The 21,033-nt window shown below is 43.5% G+C and overlaps 1 protein-coding gene across 1 annotated transcript in view; it reads right to left on the reverse strand.

The window, feature by feature from the left end:
• Positions 1-9,003, reverse strand: part of GRAP2 (GRB2 related adaptor protein 2) — a 55,475-nt gene extending 46,472 nt beyond the window's left edge. Inside the window, exon 1 of the mRNA XM_035128253.2 lies at positions 8,853-9,003. The gene's annotated coding sequence lies outside the window, so the exon portion shown is untranslated. The remainder of the gene's footprint in view (positions 1-8,852) is intronic.
• Between the last annotated feature and the right edge of the window lie 12,030 nt (positions 9,004-21,033).

The following is a 21,033-nucleotide window of genomic DNA, read 5'->3' on the forward strand; positions in this document are numbered from 1 at the left end:
CAGAGGAACGTGAAAGCTGCAGCTGCTGCTGCAAAAGTTAAGCAATGTGTTCTTCATCCGGGTCAACGGGTCAATAAATTAATAAATCCATAAAGTTACTTGATGTAATGATGTCAACAACAAAACCTCCATGCTCACATAATGTTCAAGCATAAAAAGGTACAGAAAGTGCCTGGGTACTGAATTCAATTTTAAAAGGTGGGGGGGGGGGGAATAGTAAAAAAAAAATCTCAGAAGGGTATATAACTAGTGTATACTAAAGAGAAGACAGCAAACATAAAATGAAACTGGACAACATTGCAAAATAAAGCAAAATAAACATCTTGTAAGTATCCAATCAACCCTTCATGCCAAGCAGCAGTATAATAAACAGCAGAACAATTGCAACCTCAGATCAATGCTGCTGCTGGCAGGTAGGATATGGTGGCAGTCTCCTTCTGCTATGCTTGGCCACGCTCTGCAGAAATCTCTACTCTGCCTGCTGAAAGAACAGTGTGGGGGGGCACACTAATGAACAATTATAAGACCCCGAAATGGGGTGTCGCAAGGGAGGAGGGGGTTGATGATGCAGACTTTGAATCCAAAGCTGGGCCCTTTCTCAGAAAGGGGCCCAATGTGAACCCCTGAACTGCACAAGCCTGAAGTTGGTGCAGAGAATATTGGTGGGAATACTGTTCCCTCACCTTCTGCCCTGAGCTTCAGCAGCTGGCAGGGCTGCAGCTGTGAGGGAGAATCCACCACTCCCCCCCTGCGGCCCCCCCCCCCCCGCTATTCAGTCTTGGGAAAAAGTTAAACAACTACAACACTCGAAGTTTTGCATGGGCATATTGAATCCTTTGAAAGATGAACACATTCAATAGTGCTTCTGATGGCACTTTGCAATCTACTGTTAGAGTGCTAGGTACCCTCCACCACACAGTGGCATTCAGCAGGGGATGCTGGCAACCCTCCAGAGAACTGCCTCAAAGCCATTGGGTGGCTACCTGTAAAGTGATGATAAGTAGTTACAAAGGTATCAGAGCCGACATAGAGGAGGATAAAGCAAGATACTTTGCCACACGCTTCCCTACCTTGGCACATGACTCCTCCGCAGTACGGTCAGCACACAGTGTTTTGTGTGTTGGCCAAGCTATGCAGAACTTCAGGCTCAAGCTCTTAAAAATGCATGGCTGGATGTGGATTTGAGTAAAGACCAACCCAGTAGTTTCCCTCCTCCATTGCTAAGTACTTGTGGCTTACCTGGTAACATTGGCAGGAAGAGCTAGGAAGGAAAGGCTGCCCTTCTGAGCAGTGCAAATCAGCTGAGTCTAGCCACCACTAGGGCCATTCCAGGGCATTTAGGGAAATCAAAATACTGGGTGGGAGCTGGAAATGTTGTGTTAAATGTGATTTCAGGGAAATATTAGTGCTAGACTGTGCCATAGACCTGGGGCCTGGCAGCCGCGCTAGAATGCCAAGTGCTTATGCTGGCCCTTAATAAAAATGCAACAAAGCACCCCACAAGAGCAGCAGAACCAAAATACGAGGGAAACCCAAAACACAGAAGTTCAAGCGCAAAGGAGACATTTGTTAATATCAAGGGTAGTTACCACGGTAGGAGTAAGTAGCATAGTGGTACTTTTTGTGGCAAGTAATTTAAGATACTACTACCAACACTACCACTAATAGTAATAATAATTATATATACTGCTCAATACCAAGATAGACACCTAAGCTGTTTACAGATATAATTTTGAATAGCTAGAGGGTATTTGTGAGTTTTGTTTTGACATTTAGCTTTTCAGAAGGTTGGCAGTTCGAATCCCCGCAACGGGGTGAGCTCTCGTTGCTCAATCCCAGCTCCTGTCAACCTAGCAGTTCGAAAGCACGTCAAAGTGCAAATAGATAAATAGGTACTGCTCTGGCAGGAAGGTAAACAGTGTTTCCGTGTGCTGCTCTGGTTTGCCAGAAACAGCTTCGTCATGCTGGCCTCATGACCCGGAAGCTGTCTGTGGACAAACGGCGGCTCCCTTGGCCTATAGAGCAAGATGAGTGCCGCAACCCTAGAGTCGTCCGCGACTGGACCTAATGGCCAGGGGTACCTTTACCTTTACCTTTAATACCAGTTCATAGTTCCACAGGAAAACAATTGCATACTGATTTTTCTGGAAATGTCTCTCTGTTTAGTATATTCATCACGGTGGTCCAGAGGAAATGCAGATGAGTAAAAATCATGCTAATGGCCTCAGTTTGAAGGATTGATAGTGGAAGACAGCATACAAACACGCTGCCAAGGAAAAAAGTATAAAACCATTGGATTCCCCAGATGAAGAGCAATTTGCTCAAAGTATGTTAGGATTTATACAGGCAACATTAACAAATTTGTCTCTTGCCTCACTTGTTAAACTTCTGCTTTTTCTGTTTGAAGATTACGGGAAGAACACTTTGCTACAATGGTAATGAATTCAAAGTATGTTTGAAAGCAAAGACAAGTCACTTGTGTCTTATTTTAAATGAAGCTGTGGCGGTAAATACATTTAGACAACTGTGAAACAAGAGCAGGAAAGGCGGGGAAATAGGTGGCACCCAGCTATTAGTCTTACTATTAGGTGTTAGCATTTCTGCAGTGTTAAAGGTTAAAGGTTATTTGCAAATACCGGTAATGTGTGCTTGCCACCAAGAGAATAAATGATGTTTCCCTGTTCACACTACCAATGCTAGCTTTGGAATTGAGGCAGGCTGCTAACATTATCTCTGTTTTCTTATTTCTGCATAGCTGACCTGTGATCTCAGAGGCGTAATAATGTATATTTCTCAACAAGCCTCTGAAGTTAATCTCTTCTGCTGCTGTATTTAAAAGGTTCTGAAAAGGCCTGCCTAATCTGATGATAACAATTACGGTACATTTTCAAAGAGAGCTCAAATGCAAAGGCAATCGCTTCCTTAGAGATTTGACTTTTTTTTTGCAGGAGAACAGTATTCCACTGACTCTAGCTTTGATGATAATGATCATTTTCCCATGACAAGGACAAAACCATGGCTGCTTTAATTAGCAGGCTCCATGTAGCTCATCTAGCCAGACATCAGTGCTAGAAGCATTTGAATAAGGCCACACATCTTTTCTTATACTGCAGGGTTAATATCCTGAAGGCTGAAAGCCATTTACCACTGCAAAGGAGAAAGGGCAAAGGAGAAGAACACCTCCTTGTTATCAGAGGACCCAGTTATGGCTAGGGTGTGGAAGATGGGAGAGCAGATTAAAAGGGAAGGGCATGCAAAGATTCAGGTAGGTAGCCGTGTTGGTCTGACGCAGTCGAAATAAATAAAATAAATAGTCCAGTAGCACCTTAGAGACCAACTAAGTTAGTTCTGGATATAAGCTTTCGTAAAGAAGTGTGCATGCACGCAAAAGCTTATACCCGGAACAAACTTAGTTGGCCTGTAAGGTGCTACTGGGCATTTATTTATTTATTTATTTATTTAAGGGCATGCAAAGTAAGAGCAAGGTCCCGGGGGGGGGGGAAGCCACCCAAGCGAGGCTGGAAGCAGAATGCAAGTCTCCTGGGAGCACCACTCCCCCAAAGGCCAGTTTCCAAAGTTTCCCCATCCCTTTGTCAAGTCAGAAGGTCATATAATATCAGATTGGTTTTGAAAGATGCCAACATATGTAGCACATGTATAAACAGCAACAGCAGCACTATCTGGTAGTTTGAAATCGACTGGAACTTATGCTCAAGCGTTTTTGCTGAACGACAGTGGTTCTCAAAGGGTGTGGCAGGAGAGGATGACTAGTGTGACAGGAAGATTCAAGGACAACCAAAGAAATATTTAAACATTTCACTGTAGTATAGTATAGTATAGTATAGTATAGTATAGTATAGTATAGTATAGTATAGTATAGTATAGTATAGTATATTTGCAGAATATGGAACGATCTGATCTTCATCAACGAATGGCCACAACAGCTAGAAGTCAATTGCAGCCCAAGTTAAGCCTCTAGTGCAGGCTTCCTCAACCTCAGCCCTCCAGATGTTTTGAGACTACAATTCCCATCATCCCTGACCACTGGTCCTGCTAGCTAGGGATCATGGGAGTTGTAGGCCAAAAACATCTGGAGGGCCAAGGTTGAAGCAGCCTGCTCTAGTGACTACGGTAAACTCGTTTTGGATATACAACCAGAAACAGTATCCATGCCTCTCTTCAAGAGTACTGGCTACTTGTACAGTTCTTAATGACATACTGTTGTGAACAGGGGTTTTCAAGATCAGAAAAGAGAAAGGCTTTGTGTTATCGAGGAGATGAATTTTTCTCAAATTAGACCTAATATAAATGAGATTACCCAGCAAAGCAAGCTCACACCTCTCATTGAGTTTGTATAATACAACTTAAAGCACATATAGTATGTAAAAGGCTTGTTTATAATTATATTTTGGAAATGATTCATGTTCTTATGTAGCTGCATTGTTTTATACTTTCTGGTTGTCCCCTGATCATATTACAAAGTAGTTGTGTTCTATGTTATAAATCAAGCATTGCTAGGAGTTGCTTCTTTTTCTTTTCCAGTGTATTTATCAATAAAAAATTTGGGTGTTGAGCAAGCAAATTTTTATTTTGGAAGCGTGGCTCAGAGAAAAACATTTGAGAACCTCTGCTCTACGACTGTGTCATATCACTTCTTAATAATGCCTCAACAAGCACATCTGAAGGATAACAACATTCAGCTTATTTATTCACTCTAATCCACCAAAGCTAATGGATCACAATAATGAGAGTGCAAGTTTACAGGACTCATGGGCAATTAAAGCAGGAGTAATAAAGCCTTCCTTCTTCCCCTTGCTGGAATTACATGAACTATTACCAGGGAAGAGAAGACCAAGCCAGGGAGCTCCTGAAAAATACACCAAATCACAAGCAATGATTAAAAAAATTGTTCCTATATTGTTTTGATTTTGTATCATTTTTTAAAGTAATTTAAATTCTAAATGGCTTTGGGAAAATGCAAAATAAACAATGCTAAATAAAGGGGTGTGTTGTTGAGTGACTGGAAGAGGCAGGCTTTTAAGGTTGGGGTCCCCAATGTGGCACCTGTGTGCATTATATATTTTGTGGTTTTATATTTTGATTTTGTTCTGTGAACCTCTGGGTATATGGTGGTATATAAATTCAAATAATAATAACAACAGTGCCCTTAAGCACTGCCCTCCCCTTAGCACCTGCCCATCCCATTTTAAAAATTAAATAGGTTGTTGTTGTTGTTGTTGTTATTTGATGAGTGTGCCTGTTTTGGGGGATGTTGACTGCTTTTGTCTGTGTTTTATTCGTTGGGGCCAATAGTTGTTTTGTCTGTTTCTTTAGGGTGTATGTGTCTTCTGAGTTTTGCTTGATTTTCTTCTGCAAAATAGGTATTTCACGATTCCCTCAACCAATTTCCAAATGTGCCTGGCAGGCCCCAAAAGGTTGGGGACTCCTGACTTAAAGCCATCTGTGAGCTCATTTGTTGGCATCTAGTCAGGTGAATGATTACCTGCACTGCCAGTCAAAGTTGGGTTACTACAAGGGGGAGCAACATTTTAAACTCCAAGAAAGCCCAGGAGGAGGAAGGCGAGAAGTAGCAATAATCACAACAGGTCTAACAATTTAGTACCCTGCAGATTTGATGGGAGCTAATAATAGTGAACAACCAAAGTTCTTGGCATTACCGAGGCCATCTTTTAGCAATTACCTACACCGAAGATTGCATTTTTGAAGGCAGTAAGAGAAAATTAATGCCTGAATGGGAATCTCATGCAGTTGACACTGCGTCAGACCTTTTTATTCCAGGTGGATCATGGGGCTTTGGCTACAGCTTCCTGTGTTTGATGGCACTCTGCTGCCTCTTAAGTCAGCGAGCTACTTTCTGGGATGGCCCCATTGCCACAAGGAGAAAATGGTCTGAATGGGAGAGGATTGAATTTACTCTGTCAAAAAATAGCAACACCCCAGAACTGTAAATCGAACCAATTGAAGATAATGGAGACCAGGAAAAAGAGATGGAACACAAGCAACAGAGTGATCCACCGGGTGATTCGAGAAGTTAAATAAGAAGAGCAGCAAAAATAAAAATACATAGGAAAATAAAATCACATTCCCCCAATATTTTTTCCGTTAAAAATAAAAATAAAAGAGTGAAGAGAATGTAGTCAGGAAGGTGGGCCATTTGAAGGAGCTCTAATCTACCACAAACTGTTATTTCCATTCCAATAATGCATAATATTGGGAATATCACACTAGTGTGTAAAAATGACATTGTGTGTCTTTCATCTCACTTAGAATCATAGAACAGTAAAGGTGGAAGGCACCCCAACGGGAATCTAGTCCACTCCCATGCAATGCAGGAATCATTCCAGCCAATCCAACAAGCTGAAAAAAGCCGTTCAAAGTACAACAAGGGATGAACTATAAACATAACAGTGATCCCCTCATCTGCTTTGAACAACTCTCCCATTGAAAGAGCAACAGTTTGTTGTACAAGGGAAGATAAAAACAAAAACAAACCAACTTCTCATACTGTGCAAAACCAGCAGAATACAGCAGGGCAGGGTGGGTGATTAGAATGAAGTTTCTGCACAGCAGATACTCTGCTACAGCCATGGCTAACCTGTGGCCTTCTAGATATTTCTGAACTACACCACACACCCCATCATCCCTGACCATTGGCTATGTTGGCTGGAGAGCCACAGGTTAGCCACCCAACCTACTTTCACACCATGCCGCATCCTGGTGCAGTTGCCCCCTTAGATATAATGTACTTTGAAATTTGAGAAGACCGTAAGAATGACTTTTGAAGAACTAATTATGTTTGTTTGGGGACCAAGTCTCAACAGCCCATTTGTCTTCCCTTTGCGCTAAGTGCAAACACAAGACATTTGGTCAATTTATGACCCAGACCAAACTATCCCCACATGTACAGCTGAAAAGCTTTCCAGGGCTAAAGTTACTTTGCGCTGGTTTGAAGCTGGATTCTCTTCTACATTGCCCAACTTTGTTCTATGTATTTTCCTGCCCATGGCTTGAAGTAATTCTGCCTATACCCTAAGGCAGGCACCCCCAAACTGCGGCCCTCCAGATGTTTTGGCCTACAATTGTCATGATCCCTAGCTAACAGGACCAGTGGTCAGGGATGATGGGAATTGTAGTCCAAAACATCTGGAGGGCCGAAGTTTGGGGAAGCCTGCCCTAAGGGCTGAATCAATAGCTTGCCCTTGTGCTGTGTCTGTCTTTATTTTATTTGACAAAACAGCAGCTCATGGACTGGCTGCTGGTTTAGTTTTTAGGTTCAACTGGCAGTAGTGGTGGGTGTCAGATTGAGACTGTGTGGGGAGTGGGGTTTTAACCCTTGCACCACCATAGTCTCAGTCTGAATCAGGAGCCTTTGCACCTGTCTGCAACAAGTGGAAGCTCTCATTTGCAGCATAGCAGCTGCTGGGGGTGGGGGGAGGATTCTAATTAGGACTGTGGAAGCGGCAAAGAGTTACATTCCCCCCCCCCAATCTCTCAACTCATAGTCCTCATCTGGGTCATGGTACACACACACACACACACACACACACACACACACACACACACACACACACCCTGCCCTAACACCAGCTATTTGTTAAATAAAAGCTAACTTTGCAGTGGTAAGCTATGTGACAAGTTTCACATCTGCTTCAACCCTAACAGTGCACTCATATGTGGAATTATGACAGGAATGTAGCCAAAATGAACACAATAGGCAGCTATAAACATGCAAACCCCAAGGTTTGCAGAAGTGGGGGCAGGAATTGTTTGGAAATGTAAACCCAGGGGGACCCCCGCCACCAAAAAAACACATCCCAGTGAGGACTGAGCACGTTCAGCACCCAGGGAATGCAGGTGGTGGGGAAGAAAGAAACTTTGGTGGGAGAGGCAGAATGGAATGGAATATCCTAAAATAAAACATGGCTGGCTAATAGAGCTGGACAAATCTGTCATTTTCAATATATATCAGTTTCTCATTTATCCAATCTTAAGTTCAATTCTCCACATTTCCATATCAGTTTGTATTTTTTTTAAAGACCTCATGAAAATTCATCAGCATTTCAACATGAATGTAGCCTAACTCAGCGTTTCTCAACCGCTGTTCCGCGGCACACTAGTGTGCCGCGAGACGCTGGCTGGTGTGCCGCGACGTGCGGTGACGAGAAGGGCGATTTGCATTGTCACATGCCTGACACTGACCTGCCGGAAAGCAATATTTCTCCTCCTCTTTCCCAAAGCTCAGTGCAAACAGCACTAACCCACCGGACGGCTTGTGAAGCCTTATTACAGGAGATTGCAACCAACACAGCAATTGGCAAGTGTTTCTTACAGTCATAATTATAGTTAATATAGGGCGGCACAGAATTAATTTTTAAAACTTTTTTAATGGTGGTGTGCCTCGTGATTTTTTTCACGGAACAAGTGTGCCGTGGCCCAAAAAAGGTTGAGAAACACTGGCCTAACTTACACAACTGTATGCAATTTTGCATTACATAAACATTTTTGTAATATATTGTATTTTTGTATGTCGTTTTCACCAGTATCTTCATTTTTATGCACACTTTACCCTAGTATATGCATTTTGTACATGTTGCTTGACTGGATAACTGCAGTACAAAATTCAGAAAAGTGCAAATTTTGAAGGATATTTTGGTCCACATACCGTATTATTTTGGAAAGTGTGAATTATGTAGGTTATGCTATTTGAATCTTTCCCCCATTCCTACTGGCTAGACCACTCGGCAGGACCACTATGTATTGCAGCCCTTTATTGCAGGTCTTACTTATTCTGCCTAATGTTCATTAACCATAAGCAAACATTAACCACATACCTCTGATAGCAGATTGGGCTGGAAAAGATAGGTGACTTGCTCCTCTTTACTAGATCTCGTCCTTGCAGAACTTATGAAGTAAAACTATTATGGAGTTCCATGACACATGACCAGCCCCACTCTCTCCTTCAGACTAGACTCAAAGTATAAATTTTTTCAAAGCCATTCACTGACACACCAGGCTTTCACCACTTACAACTCCCCCCTTCTTTACCCACTCTCAAGGAGGTTCAGCCAATCACACAATTAAGAAGGAAACCACAATCACAAGCCATGGAGGAACTCAGATGTGACAACTCGGAAAGCTGGGTGTTGGCTAAGAGCTACTTAACTGCTGTGGTTCTCATTATTTTTTCTCACTGTCAAGTGATGTATGGTTTTGCAGCTCCGTGAAGCTGAGAAATTTCCTCTGCATGGGATTGCCACATCTCTGGTATATTTGGATTTCCTCTTATTTTATAACATCACAGAGCATGGGAAATAATCAGTGGCATAATGGGGAAATTTGGGCAGGGGGGTGGAAACGGGGGCAAAGTATCTTTCTAGATGGGTGAAGAAGAACAGCATATATTCATGACAAGAGTTCAGAAACTGGGGGGGGGGCAAGTGGTGGGTGAGCTCCTTGCTTGGGGGGGAACCCCTAATATTAAGAAACACATTGCCTTTGAACACAGAAGTTCCATTTAGCTATCATGGCTAAAAGCTCTTGAAAAATCTATCCGATGTGAATATCTATGATCTCTGTCTAAGCCAGGGAACCACCAGCTGTTGTTGCACCACAATTCCCATTAGCCCCAGCCAACATGCCAACGGTCAGGGTCATGGGAACAGTAGTCCAATACCATTTGGAAGGCCATTTGTTCCAAATCAAAGTCACTGGTTGTTACTACTGGCAATCACCAGTGTTGGGAAACTATTTGTGCATCTCCTGTGTAATATCTAGTAGTTTGTTCTCTAGGGACTGAAGAATGCTATTTGCTACATTGAATTGGCAATAGCATTGCATTTCCCTCCTAGGAATAATAGCCATTTCAGTGGAAAGGATGGGATGAGGGATGATTTTCATTGGGATTTAAATATGTGAGGAAAGGGTTAGGCCTCCCAAAGGGTCAAAACCTAGAAACATTAATTGCATTAATGCAATATAGTGTCATATTTAATTTGGCAACCCACACTTAAATGATAGAATTTGCTACCATGAGTTTTAGTAATGGCCACCATTACTAATGTTTAGGAACATAAGTGAGGATAGTTCTGTAGTGCTCACACCCTGCTTGTGGGCTTCCCATGGGCCACTGTGCACATAATATTATACTACTAGATGGACCCTCAGTTTGCTCCACCAGGGATCTCCTTATGTTCTCAATAATAATAATAATAATAATAATAATAATAATAATAAATTTTATTATTTATACTCCACCCATCTGGCTGGGTTTCCCCAGCCACTCTGGGCGGCTTACAACATATCTAAAAGCATGAAATCAAATTTTTTGTGAACCCAAATTTCTGCTGAATTGTGGCTTCTAGATTTATTTTCTGAGCTATATACCGGATGCTTAAAATTAAGGCTGCATCCACACACACTGGTAATTTGACATATTTGATTATCATAGGCGTGCCTATACATTTGGGATAACGTTGCCTTAAAAAAATCACCATAGATTTCATACTTTTGAAAGAATATCTCTGTTGACATGTTTGTCAATGTGATACATGTTTCATAGCAAACAATCCCACCTTCTGGTGGGAGCATGGTAGGAAAGTCAACCTAAATGTGGAACAGCAGATAGTACAGTATGAGATGGAGCTGTCAGAATCCCGAAACAGGAATATCTCTCTAGGTTGTGATTTGACATTCTGATTAATAAATCACAGTGCTGCTGGGAAAGTTGTGTACACATATTTATCAGTGCAAACAATGGACAATGTCAAGGCAGATGCATGATTGCATCTGGTTGCTAGTTATGTAGCTCCTCAGCTACTCCTCATATTTCTTTATTTTAAATCTGTCTTTTAACTAAGATTGAAGTTATATATATAACAACACACTAAAATTATTTTAAAAAACACTCTCCAAAGGCTAATCAGCGGCAGCATTAATCCTAGTAGAGTCAATAATATCAGCATAATCTTTGTAGCATCAATATTAATCATTTCAGAAGCAACAAGGTGAAGCTAATCAGGAAATTTCCAACACAGGGCTGACTTGGCCTAGTATCCAAAAGCCTACAAGGAATCCTAGATAGGGAGTTTCAAATACTAGATATGCATGTTCCCATGTTTCTAGTAACTGACATGTGGTTAGATTCATATTTGTTACGTCATGTACAGATCTAACATCTGGCCCAAACTTGGCCAGCTGTGACCGTCCAGGTGGAGAAAGGCAAACACCACCAGTTTCAATTCCCAAATGATAGAATCAAAACCAAATCTTTATCCAGTGCTGCATAAATCAATTTCCTATCCTAACAAATTAGATGCAGTTTAATCTTTGTTAGTAGGAGATACTCATGCAAATACATTTGTCAGTTCACACCAAATCTCAAACCGGAGGAGTGAACTAGACACCTAGGCCTAGGTCTTTCAAACAATCTTTCATTTTAAAAATCAGCACAGTACACTTGTTATAAAGGCTAGCCAGTGATTAGCAGGCTGCACAGCTGGGCACACAAGTTGTTCCTTATTTTCTGCCTGGGAAGGAAACTGCACAGTTCTTACCAAACTGGGTGAATGTTTGCTGCTGGAAATGCTAGCTGTCAGCCATTGGGAATTGTAGAAGGTAGGGCCTAGGACAAGTGACAGAAGCTGTGGACCAACCAATCTCTAAATGGCAATCAAGGAAATGGGAGGGGCTTTAGAATCAACGTTCTGATTGGAAGGTGAGTAGGAGTGGGTGGGCTCTGCAAATGACTGATGGCAGTTTCAAATACATGGGGGAAATGTCTTAACTGTCACAGCTGAGTTGTTCTGCCAGGTAGGACAAAATTTGTGAGGAAAAATACTCTGTATGGGGCTGTGATTGGTAGTTTGGAGAAAGCTCAGCAGAGAGTGGAATATTTCCCTTTTGGAACCCAATTTGTACTCTCTTTTTTTGGGGGGGGTGTCCCTACCCTATATATTTTGTCTGTGTGGCCTCCTAAAAACAAACTGTCCTATTTATGTTGGATTTATAGCATTTTTACTCCACCCAGCTGAAACAAAAATCAGCTAAAAGACTAATATAATATCTAATATAAGTAGCATAAGATAATCCATGTGATAATATAACAAATATGTTTTATATACAGTACTGAGGATTGAAACTATAAAAAACATTCTGTGTGTAATAGGTTTTATCTTTTGTCATGTGAAAAAATGTACCCAGGAGTGTGGGATGTTAAAATGATTGCCATCTCCTAATATGTTGACACCTTGAGTAGTGTGCCTCAGAGCATGCATAGAGGGCCTTTCTACAAAGTGAACCAGTTTATGAAGCTTTGTTTCTAGAAAAGTTAGACAAACTTACCTGATTTTGGTTTTCATGAGCTCAGTTAAGGCTTTAGTGTGCTGGCAAGTATTTGGGGTGAAGGTAAAATTTTCCCCAGATAATTTCTTGTGGATTTGCAACTGCTATTTATACTTCTTTTTATTTTTAATTGATTTTATTGTAGTGTATTGGTTGAATTTTACTGCCTCCTGGAATGCTGCTGCCAAACAACTGTGTTAACAATATTATGCTATATATTGACTTACATTTGTTGGTCAGTAGAGCACTGTAAAAACAAATTATAGAAGTAGTCTCATAAAAATCAAAACAGGCTGGGATTGACTCACAAAAAAGGCAGTAGGGTCAACTGTTCCTTTGTGTTATGACGTGGGGTTTGTGATTTCAGCTCTCTTGACAAAACATGCTGGAGACAGTTCTCTAGTAACAGCTCTTTATTAAAGTGAACAAGACTGACTGTGAGGGCAGGAAGGCTACATTTATAGGGACAGGGAACTAGCTAGAAGGGGATACATTTTGGAGGGAACAATATCAGGCAATCACAGTGCTGCCTTTTGGAGGGAACCAATAAGACAGAGGATCCAAATACAGCAGCTTAAATGAACCAATAGTAGCTGTACCCTCTGGAACCAAAAGGCAGTTACTTTATCCTAATGCAAATACAGACAATAATAATACAGAGATAAAATCCTTTGACTCAATACACAACACCCCTCCCCCCTAGTGAGCACAGCAGACGTAATCCCTCAGGTACTGTGGGGTCCTACAACTTCTACTTGATCTCCTGACAACAGGTGTTGCAGGTTCTGGATTGGGTGTTACCTGTGGTGGAGGGGCTGCTATAGGGGTTTCGTCAGGAACAGATGGAGTCCCAGACATCTCAGGGTCCCCTACCTGTACCTCGTCATCCTGAGGACTAGCAGACCCTGGTTCATTTGCTGAAGCCCCTGGTGACTGCACCTCTGGGCCATCTTCACTCTGGTCTCGCAGCTGTGCATCATTAGCCAGGGATGAATTATCTGACTCCTCCCTGCTGAGCGCCCGGCGCCTCAGCTGATCTATATGTCTCTTCCAAACTTGCCCATTTTCCAAGGTCACATAATAGGACACAGGTCCACTAGCCCGGGTGATCACACCGGCCACCCACCGCGGACCTCGTGAATAGTTCCTCACCCAGACCAGATCTTCAGGGGCGAGATACCTTGTTGTGTCAGTCTCAGCCTGGGGGGTTGCTCTTGAATTACGGTTTGGCATTTTATCTGGGTGGACATAATCCAGCACCGTTACCAGTCTTCTACCTAAGAGCAGCTCAGCTGGCGACTTGCCCGTCGCAGTACACGGCGTCGCATGCTGCAAAAATAACATTCGCGCAATGCGAGCCGACCAGTTACCCTCCATTAAGCGCGCAATGGATTCTTTGGCTGTTCTTACCATGCGCTCAGCCTGCCCATTGGAGGATGGGTGAAAGGGCGCGGATGTGACCCCTCTTATGAAGTTATCAGCCAAGAATGCCTTGAATTCTTGGGATACAAAAGCTGCCCCATTATCTGATACAATGGTCTCAGGTAACCCGTGGGTTGCAAACAGCTGCCTCAACACCTTGATTACGGCAGCTGATGCCATGCTAGGGACCATCGCCACTTCTAACCATTTGGAATATGCATCAACGATAACCAAAAAGACCTTCCCTTGGAATGGCCCAGCAAAATCTATGTGCAGCCGGCTCCAGGGAGTCCTGGACTGCTCCCACCAGTGGACTGGTGCTCTGGCCACTTCTGGCCGCACCTCTTGGCATGCCTTGCATGTTCGTACCCATTGTTCTATGTTCTGATCCATTCCAGGCCACCACACATAACATCGGGCTAGCGACTTCATCCTGACCATTCCCGGGTGTCCCATGTGAAGCGTCTCAAGAACCCTGTTTCTCAGTGGTGCTGGGATGATCACCCTATCTCCCCATAGGAGACAACCCTTATGCATGGACAATTCGTGCTGCCTTGTCGCATAAGGCCTGAATTTTTCTTCATGCGGACCACCTGGCCACCCCCTCCCCACCCAAGTGAGCACACGGGAGAGAACAGCATCTTTCCTCGTTTCCTCAGCTATATCAGTAGCTGTTACAGGAGCCCCCGGAAGTGTTTCTAGCATCATAATGTGCTCCGCCGGAGCAGGATCCTCATTGCTCCCGCCAGGAAGGGGCAATCGACTCAGCGCATCAGCGTGGCACAACTGTTTCCCCGGCACATGGGTCAAGGTGTACTGGAACCCATTCAGGAATATTGACCAACGCAACATTCTGGGGGAGAGAATTTGTGGCGTTTGTTTGTTTGGGTTGAACAACCCTAACAGTGGTTTGTGGTCCGTTTCAATGGAGAAATGGCGACCGTACAAATAATCATAGAACCTTTTGATTCCTGACACAATTGCTAGTGCCTCTTTATCAATTTGAGCATAGTTGCGCTCCGTGGGTGACAACGTACGGGAATAGAAAGAGATGGGCTTTTCCGACCCATCCGGTTCCCTATGACTCAGCACAGCCCCCAGGCCGTATTGAGAGGCATCACATGCCAGGACCAGTGGCTTCGACTCATCATAATGAGCAAGGACGCTCCTGCTACTCAGCATTTCTCGCAAGGAGTCAAAAGCCTTCTGCTGCTCCCGCCCCCATCGCCACACATTCTTTTTCTGCAAAAGTCTATGTAATGGTTCAGCTACCGAAGCTTTCTGGGGTAAGAATGAATGGTAAAAGTTAATAAGTCCCAGGAATGACTGCAACTCCGTCTTGTTCTGTGGTCGTGGTGCCTCGATGATGGCCTTAATCTTAGCATCTGTGGGGTGGATGCCTGATGCATCAATTTTAAACCCCAAGAAATCCACAGTTGGCACCCCAAAACTGCATTTTTCTTTTTTCAGTTGCAACCCCACCTCCTTGAACTTGAGTAACACTGCACGGACACGCGCAACCAGTTCCTGTGGGTCTTTTCCAGCAATCAAAATGTCATCAAAAAATGGCAAGACCCCCGGCAGACCCCTTAACAGGCGTTCCATGAGCCCTTGAAAAATCCCTGGGGCCACACAAACTCCGAACTGTAATCTGTTAACTCTGAACGCCCCTTTATGTGTGACAATAGTCTGTGCTTCCGCTGATTGTGGGGTTACTGGCAGCTGTTGGTAAGCTTGTGCCAGGTCAATTTTGGCGAACACCTTGCCCCCAGCCAGTTTAGCCAACAGATGTGATACGACTGGAATGGGGTATGAGTTTCCCCTGAGTGCCTTATTGATAGTACATTTGTAATCTGCACATATCCTGACTTCCCCATTTGCTTTAAGGGGCGTGACGATTGGAGTCTCCCACTTAGCAGAGTCCACGGGTGAGAGAACTCCCTGCTTGACCAATTTATCCAGCTCTGCCTCGATCTTGGGTTGCAGTGCAAATGGCACTCGCCTTGGTTTGAGTCGGATTGGGGCCACCCCAGGGTCCAACTCGAAGTCAACTGGGGGCCCTTTATAACAACCCAGTTTTCCATTAAAGAGACCAGCAAATTCCTTGCATAATGCCTCGCTCATCTCAGGGCAGGTTTGGATTGAATTAAGCCCTGAGATACTCAGTCCCAGGGCGGGGAACCAGTCAGTGCCCAGGAGACTGGGGCGACTGCCCTTCGCAATCACCAGTTTGAGTACAGCCTGTTTGTCCCGGAACTGTACTCTCACGGCACACATTCCCATAACATGGATGCGGCCTGCTGAGTACGACTGCAAGGTTGCCGGGAAGGGCTCCAGAGGGGGCAACTTACCCCTGGGGAAGAATGTCTTCGCGGTCTGGTCCGACACAATGGTGAATGCAGATCCAGAGTCCACCTCCATGTCGCACTGCTGACCCTCAATCTTCACCTTGACGTGTGCCTTGCCTTGCGCTGGAAACTGCACGGCCCTCCCGTTGATCTCCGTTATGTAGTGGCAGTCCTTTCGAAAATGAGTTGCTGTGGGCGGTCTGCGATGCTCCAGTCTAGGTGCTCCTGTTGCTCCCGACGCCGCCGATCTACAGACCCTGGCGATGTGACCTGTCTTCCCGCACATCCGGCACATAGCATCCCTGAAACGACAACTCTTCCGCTCATGGTTTCCGCCACAACCTGGGCAACTGCCTCGGTGATCTTTGTGCACTGTGCAGGCCTGACGCACCAACTCGACCCCACGGACTGGGCTCTGGCTCGGAGTAGCCTCTAGCTCGTCCATGGCATGCGCAACTTCTATCTGTGGCTTAGTGGCCTTGCGACTGGCATCAAGCTCCTCTCTTTCATAATTCTCCGTGGCGGTGGCCTCCTTCAAGGCTGAAGCAAGGGTAACCTCTTCTTTAGCCACGATGCGTCTTCTGGCTTTCTTGCTGCTCAGACCACCAATAAACCGATCCAGGAGAGCCTCTTCCAGATTTTGGAAGCCGCAGTGCTGAGCGAGCTTCCGGAGTTCAGCCAGAAATGCGGATACAGACTCCCCAGCATGCTGCTGCCTCTTATGGAACTCCATCCGCCGGGCCATCTTGGTCTCAGTAGGCGCCAAGTGGCTTGTTAGGCAGGCAAGAATATCTTGGAGAGATGTCTCACTCAGCTTCGCTGGAGCAAGTAATGCCTTGGCTAGCTTGAAGGTCTCGGGCCCACAGTAGCTCAGGAATGTGGCCCTTCTTTTGCTGGCATCGGTGATCCCTTGAGCCACTGCGAAGAACTCGAAGCGTTCGACGTAGTCTTCCCAGGTGTGGGGCTCTGATGGCTGGAAGGGCTCCAATACCCTTGGACTCTCCATTGTCCTAGCGGGCAGGGTCGTCTTCTCAGCTGGCCAGTGAGTCTTGTTCTCAGCTGCAATCCGGACTCTGAGGCAGGGTTGTGTTTAACCGCTCCTCAGCATTCCGGATCCCACCTTCGTCGCCAGTTGTTATGACGTGGGGTTTGTGATTTCAGCTCTCTTGACAAAACATGCTGGAGACAGTTCTCTAGTAACAGCTCTTTATTAAAGTGAACAAGACTGACTGTGAGGGCAGGAAGGCTACATTTATAGGGACAGGGAACTAGCTAGAAGGGGATACATTTTGGAGGGAACAATATCAGGCAATCACAGTGCTGCCTTTTGGAGGGAACCAATAAGACAGAGGATCCAAATACAGCAGCTTAAATGAACCAATAGTAGCTGTACCCTCTGGAACCAAAAGGCAGTTACTTTATCCTAATGCAAATACAGACAATAATAATACAGAGATAAAATCCTTTGACTCAATACACAACACTTTGTAGCAAGTTATGATTCCAACAGAGTTATCTTTGGCTTGTGAAAAAACAGATCAATATTTGCTGCTGGATAACCAATGTCACAGTGCATCTCTGCCTGAAAGGATAGAGTGACACATACAAACCAAAGAACAAATCATTTGATTGAAATTTTTAATAGATTCATTGAAACACATTATAAAATGAAAATTTTCTCTGCATGAGCAATGCAGATAAAATCAGCTGCATTTGAAGTGCAAACAAGGAGAAATGGCAAGTGGTAGAATGTATAGTACCCATCTAATAAAGATTCCTTTCTCTCCTGCGTCTTAGCATCTTAGCATCTTTGTTTTTCGTTTCCAACAAATCTTAATTAAAACACTACATTTTCCATCTAGCTTACTTGAGGTTGTGTATTCTGTGATCAAAGGCATAATTATCCTTCTGTATTTTTTGGAAAATTAATAAGGTAACATTTTTACTTCAAATTCCTACTTAGCCTTGGATTTAAAACACACTTAATTGAAACTTATAATAGTGGTCAGAAAGGATAACGCTGTTAGGATACACTAGTATGAGAGATGAAAAACAAACAACACATTTGTCATGAATTTTAATATTTTGCCATTTGCGCATGTAAAATGTGATTATAGATTGTATCTCTGGCTGAGGCTGGGCGCATGTCAGAGCTTGAAATCAATTTGATACATGTTTGTGACAATATTTTCTGGTGACTCAGTCAGGAATTGCACAGAGACCTACCCACCCTGATGCCAACTAATGAAAAGAAGGGAAGGGAGATGGAGGAACATTTCATAAAAGCTGTGAACTAGCAATTCACAAGGATTTATACTCTTCAGAGGCTGCATACTCTTTTTATGCCCTCACTGCAGCAACGTAAATGCACTCCTAGTTGCTAGTGCCAGCTGTGAAACCCAACAGAGTCAAGCTAATCAACACTGTTCCACAGTTTAGCAAACGGAAATGGGCTTTGGTTTTCCTTTTTTCATTTCCTCTTAATTTTAGAGCCACTCAGGATGTTAGATGACAAGAAATGCTTAGTTCACTTTCTGCAGATGCATAAAAAGGTCCTACATTTCTGCTTTGGTGATGAGAGATCAGGATCAACAGAACTCCTAGCAGGCATGGCCAAACTTGGCCCTCCAGATGTTTTGGGACTACAATCATCCCTGATCGCTGGTCCTGTTAGCTAGTGTTGATGGGAGTTGTAGTCCCAAAACATATCTGGAGGGCCCAGTTTGGCCATGCCCATGATCTTAAATGTTCTCTCTCTCTCTCTCTCTCTCTCTCTCTCTCTCTGTGTGTGTGTGTGTGTGTGTGTGTGTTGCTTACATGGAGTCAGAGTAGCCCCCATGAATTATTCTGATGCAGCAGAACCTACTGTGCAGATTAATAATTTCCCTAACATAGAGCAGAGTTGTTTTGCACTGTCTTGTTTTATTTCAGACATGATTATTCTGATCTGCCAAACCATTGAGAATGTGCTGCAAAGTATGTTCCCTCCTCCCACAAAACAAAACACCTTAACTGTCAAAGTCCTGGGTAAAGAGATCTGTCTTTAGTATATGGTGAAAGCTGCACAATGAATATGCTTGATGTACCTTTCCTGTTTTCCTTTCGTGTCAGAATCCTCATCTGTGGGTGAGTGTTAATCATAAATTGTCTCCAAAACCATGATTTGAAATAGGTTTGCAAACCAGTATTTGGAACTGATCCTGGCTAGTGCTAACCCATATTTTGGTCATTGCGGCAAAGTGTGGTTGCACAAACTGGGAAAAGGAGGAGCAAGTCTATGAGAAAGAGGGGAGGAAGGAGCATGTCCATAATCCTGTGGTTTGTAGGATCAGGAAAAGCAAACTTTTAATGGACCCTTTCTGTTTTGGGTGCTCTCTTATCCAAACTAAATAATACAAGTTGCAATAATATTTTAAATTTGCACAACTTTAGTTCACACAGTTCTTTGCTCAGAAGGTAAGCTTTTGTTATTAACATACAGATAGGGACAATAAGCAACATAAAGGTTTTGTTCTGATAGACCAACATTATTAAATTAATGTCAAGGAATCCTAGTTGGAACTAGAATTAGCATCATCCCAGCCAGATGGGCAAGGTATAAATAATAAATTATTATTATTATATCATCCCTGTAGTGTCTTTCCCTTTTACAGATTACTAAAGATATTCATTATTGTTTTTCTCAAGTTTTCAAATACAGTGGAACCTCGGTTTATGAACACCTCGGTTTATGAATTTTCGGTTTATGAACGCAGCGGACCCATCTGGAACGGATTAATTCACTTTCCATTACTTTTAATGGGAAAGTTCGCTTCAGTTTATGAACGCTTCTGTTTATGAACAGACTTCCGGAACCAATTACACCCATGTTTCAGTTTATGAACGCTTCAGTTTAAGTACTTCACGGACCCGTCTGGAACGGATTAATCCACTTTCCATTACTTTCAATGGAAAAGTTCGCTTCAGTTTATGAACGGTTACTCCGCGGACCGTCTGGAACGGATTAATCCACTTTCCATTACTTTCAATGAGAAAGTTCGCTTCAGTTTATCAACGCTTCAGTTTATGAACAGACTTCCGGAACCAATTGTGTTCATAAACCGAGGTACCACTGTATAATCACAGTATTGGTGATTTCTGATTACTGAGAAATGATATAATTATTTTGTATTATCTATTCTATCAACCTCATCTACAGTAAGTAGCCTATTCTGTATTAACACTTTTTTCTTGAGAGATGCTATTTGTCTTTTACTGCTGCACAGTAGACAAAATAATCCACAGGGTGCTTTCTCCACCTGTATTTCTGTCTGTCTTTCAGGTCCCAAGGGTTAGCCCTACTGTGAGGGAGGCTGAAGCAGCTGCCTCGGATAGCTGATTTAGAATGTCACAAAATAGCAAAAAATGGTTAGCTATTTACTTTACTGTTGTTGTATTTTTACTGTTTGAGTGGGGGAAAGGCACTTGTGAGATTTTCTGCCTTGGGTGGCAACATAACCCGACCAGCCTTAGGTATTATGCACCACAACTGGGAGCACAGCCTGAGTGTCATTTGCTGCTACACCTCAGTCCAGATAAGACTGAGGCACTGTTAGTGGGTGGTTCCCTAGAATGGATGGGTGGGAGATCACCTGCTGTTGATGGGGTTACACTTCCTCTGAAGGAGCAGGTTCATAGCTTGGGGATTCTCTTGGATCCTTTGCTCTCGCTCAAGGCTGAAGTGGCCTCAGTGGCCCTGGGTGCCTTCCATCAGCTTTGACTGGTGGTCCAGCTACATGCCTATCTGGATGGGGATAGCCTAACTACTGTTGTCTATGCTCTGGTAACCTCAAGGTTAGATTACTGCAATGCGTTATACATAGGGCTGCCTCTGAAGACAGTTTGGAAACTTCAGCTAGCGCAG

The sequence above is a fragment of the Zootoca vivipara genome, chromosome 10 (assembly GCF_963506605.1).
Source record: "Zootoca vivipara chromosome 10, rZooViv1.1, whole genome shotgun sequence".
Taxonomy (NCBI): domain Eukaryota; kingdom Metazoa; phylum Chordata; class Lepidosauria; order Squamata; family Lacertidae; genus Zootoca; species Zootoca vivipara.